The following is a 9,859-nucleotide window of genomic DNA, read 5'->3' as shown; positions in this document are numbered from 1 at the left end:
AGAAGGACAGTGTTTGTTGCAACAAGGTTCTGAGACAGAAGGAGTGGCTCCTAGGCAGGTAAGAGAGCTGAATCTTGGAAGGAGGTTGCTAGGGCTTCCCCTAAAGCAGGAGGGTGATGAGATAAAAATAAGTGTGGAGGCTAATGAGTTAGGGACTGGATACAAATTTGTGAGATATCTTACTTGACTCCTTTTTTGGCCGGTATGGCTCAGTTGGTTGGAGTGCTGTCCCATATACCAGAAGGTGGCAGGTTCAATTCCAGGTCAGGGCACATACCCAGGTTATTCCTTTTCTCTGTGAAGTAAGAGGCCATGAGGTCACAGTTTAGAGTTCAAATTCCATGTTCAATTCACTTTACGTTATTAGCCATGAGGCGAACAACCTTTTCATAAATTCTACAACCTTTGCATAAACATGGTTCCTTTGGTCTCCATAAAAAAGGCAGAAGAATGGAGAAAGATTTGAGCTGAGCATAAACAAATAGCTGAAAACACATGCCTGAAGAGAAGCTGGTTTAGTCCTGTCACTATCACATATGAAAATGTTAGCATAGCAGGAAAATAGTGTGAGACAGACCTACACAAGTAACAGGCGAAGCATCCACAACTGTATCCCACTTCATTATGATAATTATAATAGTAGCTTATTATTGAGAGCTTATTTTGTGCAAGAAAGAGTTTTGTTTTAAATGTGTATATTTTAGTGTAATATTCTAAATATACTCAACTTTTCTGAGGTTTTTTTTTATGAGAAAATTGAGTAAGTCATCCAGTTTTACTCATATAGTAATTTAAATCCAGGGCCCACATTCATAACTAATATGGTATTCCCCTCCCCTTCTCTTTCACTAGAATCTGTTGATTTAAGTTCATTTCAGGTTTTCTCTTTTAAGTCAAAGTTTGTCATTGTGATAAATTAATCATGTCTGAGTCCCCCCACAAAAGATGATACAGTAATCTGATCTGAAAGCTCCTAGCATGGTGGACTAGATGCCCAGGCAAACAGAGCAGTTGGCTCTCTTCCTGCTGTTCCCCTTACGAGACTGTTAGGCAGCTCCCCTGTGAAATCTCTAACAGGCATGCTGGAGAAGGCAACAGCTAACTGGATTATTCAGTTTAGGGAACAAGGCCATGAAATTCAACCATATAGGCAGTTGCCCAATAAGGCCTGGCTTAAGTACTGAATCAGCATCAACAGAAGCCACTCTCCAACTGTGGTGACTTCCCTGTCAATGTGAAACATTGCAAGGCTTCAAGAGCAAGCACAAGGTTTTGGAGAAATCTCTCCTTGATTCCTTATTCGGCTCTTAAATGTTAATATAATGCATAATATGTTTATTGATAAACAGTAAAGTTAGTCCCTTGGTGAATAGAAAAACACAATTTGAACAATGTGAAGTAATGATGGATCAATCAATCAATAAAAAAAACTAGTATAAAAATGACTATGGTGAAGGTTATTAAGGTTGAAGAAACAGAATTTATAGTTCATGCCACAAGATTAGTGTTAAGGAGAATTCTTTTGCCTCCACTTATATAATGCTTATATAATTGTGTGTGGGTTTTTTTTATTTAATTGGGTTGAATTTTATTACTCTGGGTATTCAAATTTTTTTTCTTTCATTGACTAACCCTATTATGGTGAGACAATAAAAACCAAGAATATTGATTGTGTTTTAGGATATCAATTTGATAATACAATATATACAGTGGGGCCTTGATTTATGAGTTTAATTCGTTCTGAGACCGAGCTTGTTAAGGAGCTCGTTAACTCAAATTACTCTATCAACTCAATGCAAAAAATCGGCGGAGAGACAGCTGGTATCTCAAAAAACTCGTTAATCGGAACACTCGTAAGTCAAAGCCCCACTGTATATTTATTTGGGAGATTTGTCATTTTTAAGATAAAATTATGTAATAATTCAACAATTTCATAAAGCCAGTAGGAATAATTCTGTCTTTTTGTTTCTTAGAACATTTTAGATGCAACTCATTCTCATGTACACTTGAAAATTACAGAGAAAAGTGGCTGTTTCTGAAGAAGTTTCTATTTCCTCATTTGTTCAAAAAGAGGGAGATGACATCATGTGTAAATTCCTTCCAGCTTGAGCATTGGCTGATTCAAAAGTGTCAGCAAAAGTGGGGTCAGGTCATGAAGGAAGGCATTATGGGATGCCAGCAAGAGGCAAACACAAAAGTTATTACTTTCCTGATGGCCTATCAATTTAAATTGCACAACGTCCATTGTTGAATATTTGCACACACAAAAATTGCTTAAAACTTGTTACCATTAAAAATATAACTCTTATTTTTTTCAAAAATGAACTCCTTTTCACATAAAAATAGTTTTCTTTTCCATTCCTTAATTTAGTCATGGGAAAACAAATGTGCGAAGCCTTGAATATCATTTTTGTGCTCATGAAACACACTTCTAGATCTGAACATAATAATGAAAGATAATTCCTGACTTTACAGAATCACAGAACTGGGAAAAACTTTAAAAGATTCATCTCTATAATGCACTATTGGCAAGGTTTCTTGGGTGTTATTAATTCACTATGCTAAGCTTTGGGGATACAAAGACCCTTAAAACTCCATGGCCATGACAGCAAGTTTAGATTCTAGAATTTCTATATCATTGATATTACTTTTTACTTTAAAAATAAAAGAGAAAATACATACTGGGTTGAATATATTATGCAGTAGAGTGATTAATAGTCCTCCTTGGTTTTGTAGAAGTTTGTTGGTAGGAGAGGAGATAGTGGGACGAGCTCTGTATTAGGAGTCAGCTTGATCTCCTATTAAACTGGTAGCTGCCTGATCTGTAAAATGAATATTTGGGATTTGATCATCTCCAAGACCCCTGAAGCACTTTTAAATTATCTGAATCTAAGGTTGTACAGATGACAACTAACTCCCAAAATATAGACAAAATATACTGTTGGAATTCAGAGACCGTTTTCCATCCTTCTATCAAAACAAATCTTATCACAACATTCCCCAGTTTAAAACCTTTTAGTGGCTTCCATTTGCTGTCAGAGTAAATCCAAACTAATTTGCAAAACCTAAATTGCAAAGTCCTTAGTGATTGGCCTCTAGTTTCTCTCTCCTGACCTTTTCTTATCCTACTCCTGCCCCACTCCCATGCAGCATTCTGAATTTCAGCCACTTCCCCTCCCTGTACTCTTTCCCTCTAGTCTAGGTTTTGGCCCACCTGTTCTCTCTTCCTGACCATGCCATTGAATTGTGCACCTAAGAACATACAAGATAGTAAATTTTATATTATGCATATTTTACCATAATTTCAAAAATAAAAAATAAATTCACCCATTTAGCATGTTCAAGTCAATGGTTTTCAGTATATTTATAGAATTGTGCAACCATCATCAAAATCTAATTTTAGCCGAAACCGGTTTGGCTCAGTGGATAGAGCATCGGCCTGCGGACTGGGGGGTCCCAGGTTCGATTCCGGTCAAGGGCATGTACCTGGGTTGTGGGCACATCCCCGGTGGGAGATGTGCAGGAGGCAGCTGATCAATGTTTCTAACTCTCTATCTCTCTCTCCCTTCCTCTCTGTAAAAAATCAATAAAATATATTTTTTTAAAAAATCTAATTTTAGAATAATTTCATCCCTCCCCCTCAAACACACACTCACACACACACACACACAACACCCATATAGTCATAGTAGTCACTTGGGGGGAGATATTTGTAACAGGCCATGGTTGTCATGTGATAGTCTTCTGGGACTTGACACTCAGAGACTTAGAAGTGACTTTAGAGATTTAGTTCAACTCCTCAGATAAAAGAATGGAGGCTCAGGGAGGTTGTGTGTTGGCAAAGGTCACACAGCTGATTCGTAAGACCCAGGTCTTTTGATTTCCTGTGAAGTTGCTTTTCCTAATACAAAAATGCTGAGTCATTTGCTTCCTTTAGATTGATGCTGACAATAGATTAATGGGATTAAGAAGATGCTATTGGATTTAGAGATCAAAGGGAACCAAGATGGTGGGTAGTTAAATGCAGGTACCCAACACCTCCCACAACCACATCAAAATTACAACTAAAATACAGAAAACCATCATTCAGAACAGCCTGAATCTGGCTGAATAAAAGTCCTATAACTGGAGAAGTAAATAAAAAAGAACATTGAGACTGGTAGGAAGGGTGAAGGCATTGAACAGGCTGGACCGAAACCAGCCTGTAATGTTTTTATAATCAGGAGTGATTTCTTTGCTGCAGAGATCTTCCATGAGAAGCAAGGGGTCACAGCCACACACCAGATTCCCAGCCCAGTGTCCCAGAGCTGGGAAGAGTAACTTCATGCTGTAAAAAACAGTGGGGATTATGACTGAGTGACACAGAGGGTGCTAGAGACCCAGGCAGTTCCTCTTAAAGGGCCTGTGCACAAACTTACACAGTCTGCTTTCTCTGAGCTCCAGAGTCAGGCAGTGACTTTGGGGGATCCAGGACATACAGGAAGGGATTGGATTGTCTAGCATCAAGGCAGGAAATCGGGGACAGCTTTCTCCCAGATAGGAGTGCTCAAAGAAGTCATTGTTCCTATGCTGGGACCTCACCCATTGCACAGTTGACTGGAAGCCATATATGAGCTTCCATCAATGTGTCCCACACTGTCCCCTCCACCCTGGTGATTCCCTGAGATCCCATCCCATCTAATTTGCAGCCTCACCCTTTGCTGTTTGCAGTGGCTTTTACATATGAATGGCCTGTCCAGGCTCAGGTTTCAGACTTTGCTAAAATCACTCAAACGAGCAGCAGCTGGCATCAACATGCCCCAAACCTATCAAATAAAAGGCCCAAGACCTGGCACTAGCATCAGCCTGCCTTGCTTCACAACTGAGCCTCCCCTGGGCACTTCCAAGCCCAATATAAGTAGCAGCCATCTGCAGATCTCTCTGTAGATCCTGCCAGGTGGCCCCAGGCAGTGGCTGACTTTGCATCTTCCAGAAATCCCAGAGCCAGTGTACCAGTGGGCAGCTTCAGGCCATACTAGATTACAACTCTACACATCCACAAGCTACACACTCGAGGGTCAGACTCAGTGAGCACCACAGCTCCAATGAAGCAAATCCTGCTCCATAGGGATGTCTCCTACACAGCATGTGTGCAGCTATTTCACTGTAGTCACAGCTGATCCTCATAGCTAATTTGCCTGGAGTCAATTCCTCCCAGCAACACCAATAGCAATCAACTACATCAAGACTGTGCACACAACCCAGGTGACTGGGAAGCTGAGCCACTAGAGTCTAGACCAGGGATGGGCAAACTTTTTGACTCGAGGGCCACAATGGGTTCTTAAACTGGACCAGAGGGCTGGAACAAAAGCATGGATGGAGTGTTTGTGTGAACTAATATAAATTCAAAGTAAACATCATTACATAAAAGGGTACGGTCTTTTTTTTTTTTTTAGTTTTATTCATTTCAAACGGGCCAGATCCGGCCCGCAGGCCATAGTTTGGCCACGGCTGGTCTAGACCCTACAGGACACCTACTACACAAGGCCACTCTACCAATTCCAGGAGACATAGCAACTCTACCTAAGGCATAGAAACAAACACAGGGTAGCAGCCAAAATGAGGAGACAAAGAAACATGTCACAACTGAAAGAAATGAGTGCAAGCAATCTACTGGATACAGAGCTCAAAACAATGGTCATAAGGTTATTCAAGGGACTTAATGAGAGCTAAATTAAGTCATTAATTTATCTCTTAATTTATGACCAGATAAAATGGTCATAAGGCTATTCAAGGGACTTAGTGAGACTTTTGAGGATCTTAGTGTGAATTTCAAAGACATGAAAAAGGGTCAGAAATTAAGCATACACTAACTGAAATAAAGAATAATTTACAGGGAATCAACGGTAGAGTAGAGGATTATAAGAATCAAATCAATGATTTGGAATATGCAGAAGCAAAAACACACCCAATCAGTCCTAGCTGGTTTAGCTCAGTGGATAGAGCGTTGACCTGCAGACTGAAGGGTCCTGGGTTCAGTTCTGGTCAAGGGCACATGCCCAGCTTGTGGGCTCGATCCCCAGTGGAGGGCATGCAGGAGGCAGCTGATCAATGATTCTCTCTCATCATTGATGTTTCTATCTCTCCCTTCCCTTTGAAATCAATAAAAATATATTAAAAAGTAAAACACCCAATCAGAAGAGCAAAAAGAAAAAGAATCCAAAAATATGAAGGTAGTGTAAGGAGCCTCTGGGACAACTTTAAGTGTACCAACATTCGCATTATGTTGGTGCCAGAAGGAGAGGGGAGAGAGCAGGATATTGAAAACCTACTTGAAGAAATAATGACAGAAAATTTCCCCTACCTGGTGAAAGAAATAAACTTACAAGTCCAGGAAGCACAGAGAGTCCCAAACAAGTGGAACCCAAAGAGGCCCACACCAAGACAAATCACAATTAAAATGCCAACGTTTAAAAACAAAGAGAGAATCTTAAAAGCAGCACAAAGAAAGCAGTTAGTTACCTAAAAGGGAATGCCCATACAACTATCAGCTGATTTCTCAGCAGAAACTTTGCAGGCCAGAAGGGATTGGCAAGAAATATTCAAAGTGATGAATAGCAAGGACCTACAACCAAGATTACTCAATCCAGAAAAGCTATCTATAATAATAAAAGCATAATATGCAAATTGACCGAAAGGCCGAACAGTGAAATGACCATCTGAATGACCACGCTATTACACCCACTGGCGCCAGGCCAGCCAAGGTGGTGTGATGTGATTGGTTGGGGACCCCACCATCACCCCATGATTGCCCCACAGCGGGAGGCCCAGGCCACTGACCGGCAGGCTGTGATGAGTGGGCAGGGCCTCCCTCTGTAGAGCGCGATCAATTGCCCCAATGAGGGAGGCCCAGGCTACCCAGCAGCAGCACTGTGGCAGGTAGGAGGGGCCTCCCTCTTTGGGGTGACCCATCGCGGAGCCCCGGTGTGGGCAGGGGCTCCCAGACTGTGAGAGGGTACAGGCCGGGCTGAGGTTCCCCCCCCCCAGTGCACAAATTTTGTGCACTGGGCCTCTAGTCATTTATAATTGAAGGCCAGATAAAGCCCTTCGCAGACAAGAAAAAGCTAAAGAAGTTCATCACCACCAAATCAGTATTATATGAAATGTTAAAGGGTATTCTTCAAGAAGAGGAAAAAAAGAAGAAAAAAAGTTTAAAAATATGAACAATAAAATGGCAATAAATACATATCTATCAACAATTGAATCTAAAAATAAAAATAAATAGATAAGAAATGTAATGAACAATATAAACTGATAGATAAAATAGAATCAGAGTCATGGAAACTTGGAACAGACTGACAAATCTCAGAAGGAAGGGAGATCTAGAGGAGATTAACCAATGATCTTATATGCATATATGCATTACCTAATGACACAGACAATATGGTGGTGAAGGCCTGGGGTAGGGTGGGAACTGGGTAGAGAGGGGCAATGTGGGGAATAAAAGGGGACATCTGTAATACTCTCAACAATAAAGATTTAAAAAAGAAAGAAGATGCTACTCTTCCCTGCTGTGGACAACTGTGCTCTTTCTGCAGCCTCCTGGCTCACCCATTTGAGTCTGGAGGCAGAGAGTAAAGATAAGAGAATCTACATTGTGTTCAGTAATGCTCTCATGCCCTAATTCAGTGAATGAATAGTTACAATAAGTTTTACTGAGAAAAATGTCTCAGCCATTTTATAAGAGTGATTGGAAACACAGCTAGGTACAGTGACTTTACTTTTGAAAAATGTGGTCTCTTCTAGTAGTGCACAGGTAGCTGGCAGCAAACAGCAACATCTTGTTGGAAATGTCAAGGTCTTGGGCTCCCTTGGAGGTTGTTACACCGTGCTGCCGAGTGGCCCTTGGAAAGCCACAAAAGAGGTGTGAATTGAAGCTTGCATAAGTCCTGCCATGTTATGCTCCTTGCCTTCCTACTTACAGTAGCATGGAGGCCCAACAAACCTCGGCCAGGGCAGTCATTGGATGAAAGTTGGTGTGAGGGGTAGGTTGGGGACTAACTTTGCAAGCAAGAGCCTTCTAACTGTGTTCCAATATTCTTTCTGAACTCATTGGTCAATGGAAGCATTTTCAACTGTCCTTATTTCTGGAGGACTGGGAAGGGGGCTCTTTGCTTGCTAAACATGGTGAATGAGGAACCAAGTACCAAGGCCATGGAAAGTCATGCAGCTAGAGACTCAGAAATGTTTAGACAAAGTCCTGAAGCCTAATTGTGGTGTGATTGGGTCTTTATTTCCTCTGTCCTTTGGTTTCTCTGGGTATTTGCTCTATCCTCTAGCCTGGTTACCAACCTAACTCACCATAGAATGAGGTAGGCTGGAGGAGTACTTGGAACTTACCAGGCTACTTAAGAGGCAGGCACTCTACATGTCCTGTGAGTTTCTATCCTGATGAGACAAACCTGATTGGTTGCTATGGGGAATGACAAGCTGTCAGACAGTGAGTTCCCTGTGCACAGTGCCTGGATTATCCATTTTTAAACTCCTGATGCCTAGCAGTGCCTGGCACAGTTGTTTGCTGAATGAAGGAGTAGAAACACTTCATACCAAATGATGCATTATTACTTACAAAGTAATCTATTTTCCCAGCATGAACTCATTCTACTTTAAAAGTGGAAGGTAGGCAAGACTGTCTTACAGATGAGATCACATAGCTATAGGTTGGAGAGGTGGCTTTCAGACTCTAAGTCTGCTGGCATTTTTACACATGTGTGTTATTGAGACTGACCTTCCTAAAATATGCGGCCAAAGCACTAAGAGAGATATGAATATGGATTCAGAGAGACATTTGTGTTTTCTGCATTTTGTTCCTAAATCTGGGGTAGACATATTCTTCATGTGTCTCTTGACTAATGGTATTATTTGGTGCTATTTGTTAATCACTGCAGGTATATAGGTTTTCAATTACATTTTGAGTTAAATAGAATTTAGAGGCTGGCCTGGTAAACTAGTGAATCCTCGCTTAGTCTGTAGTAGCTATTTCCTGATGTAGCTTTGGCACTATTCACTATTACAGTTTTTGGTAATTTCAATTAATTAGATTGTAGATCTATGGCCCTGGGTCTTCAAGAAACACATGTTCAAACATTTTCCCTGCTTAATAAGATCCATGTTCCTGTTGAACTTGTAGGGCCGCATTGGAAATCAATGATTGCCTCTGATCTTCCAAATGTAATGTTGAGACTCAGGAAATCACTACACAAAATGCTTTCAGATTGCAGGATGTGGAGAGCTCTCTGTCATTAAAACAAATGATTCTGCTTAGAAGTAAACCATATTTTAAATCTGTATGTATATTGTACATGAGGGAACTTCTCTGTACAGAATTATCTCTCCCCGCACCCCACGCCCACCCCCCCCCCCCCCCCCCCCCGCCCCCCACAATAATTCTCCAGGTCACACCTAACTTCTGGGTCACAGCTTGGCAAAAGCTAGCTTTCCTTTCCTAGCAACTGTTACTAGGAGGGGCGTGGCTTCGAAGTCGGGCGAGGGGGACTACCCTTCCCGTGATGCTCCAGGGTGGCCTCCGTCGTGACGCACTCGGTGTCCGCGAGGGGGACGGGGGCGGCGGCCGCTAGTGGGGGGCGAGCTCCCGGAGTCCCCGACTCGCGTTCAGGCAGCTGCAGCCGCCATGTTGGCTTGAGGGGCGATGACAGGAGGTGGCTGCGGCGTCTGGCACTGAGAAGTGGAAGTGAGACAAAGCTCTGAGAGGAAGCCGTTCCGGACTGAGGAGAGGGAGGACCGGCCTCTTCCGGGGACCGGCTGCAGTCGGTGTCGCGGGACCTCGCGAGGCCGGGGAGGGGAGGGGAGGCCGGTGAGG

General features: G+C 42.2%; 1 long non-coding RNA gene across 1 annotated transcript; it reads right to left on the bottom strand.

Moving 5' to 3' along the window:
- Window positions 1-255: 255 nt before the first annotated feature.
- LOC106727979 lies at window positions 256-9,853 on the bottom strand. The gene is made up of 3 exons (XR_001364209.1): window positions 9,539-9,853; window positions 2,683-2,822; window positions 256-295 (listed from the first exon to the last, which is right to left on the bottom strand). It is a non-coding gene; the product is annotated as an uncharacterized LOC106727979 (long non-coding RNA).
- Window positions 9,854-9,859: the final 6 nt, after the last annotated feature.

This window comes from Myotis brandtii, unplaced genomic scaffold (genome assembly GCF_000412655.1).
Source record: "Myotis brandtii unplaced genomic scaffold, ASM41265v1 scaffold513, whole genome shotgun sequence".
Lineage (NCBI taxonomy): Eukaryota > Metazoa > Chordata > Mammalia > Chiroptera > Vespertilionidae > Myotis > Myotis brandtii.
Note: the sequence above shows the minus strand (reverse complement) of the source record. Positions and strands in the feature narration are given on the sequence as shown.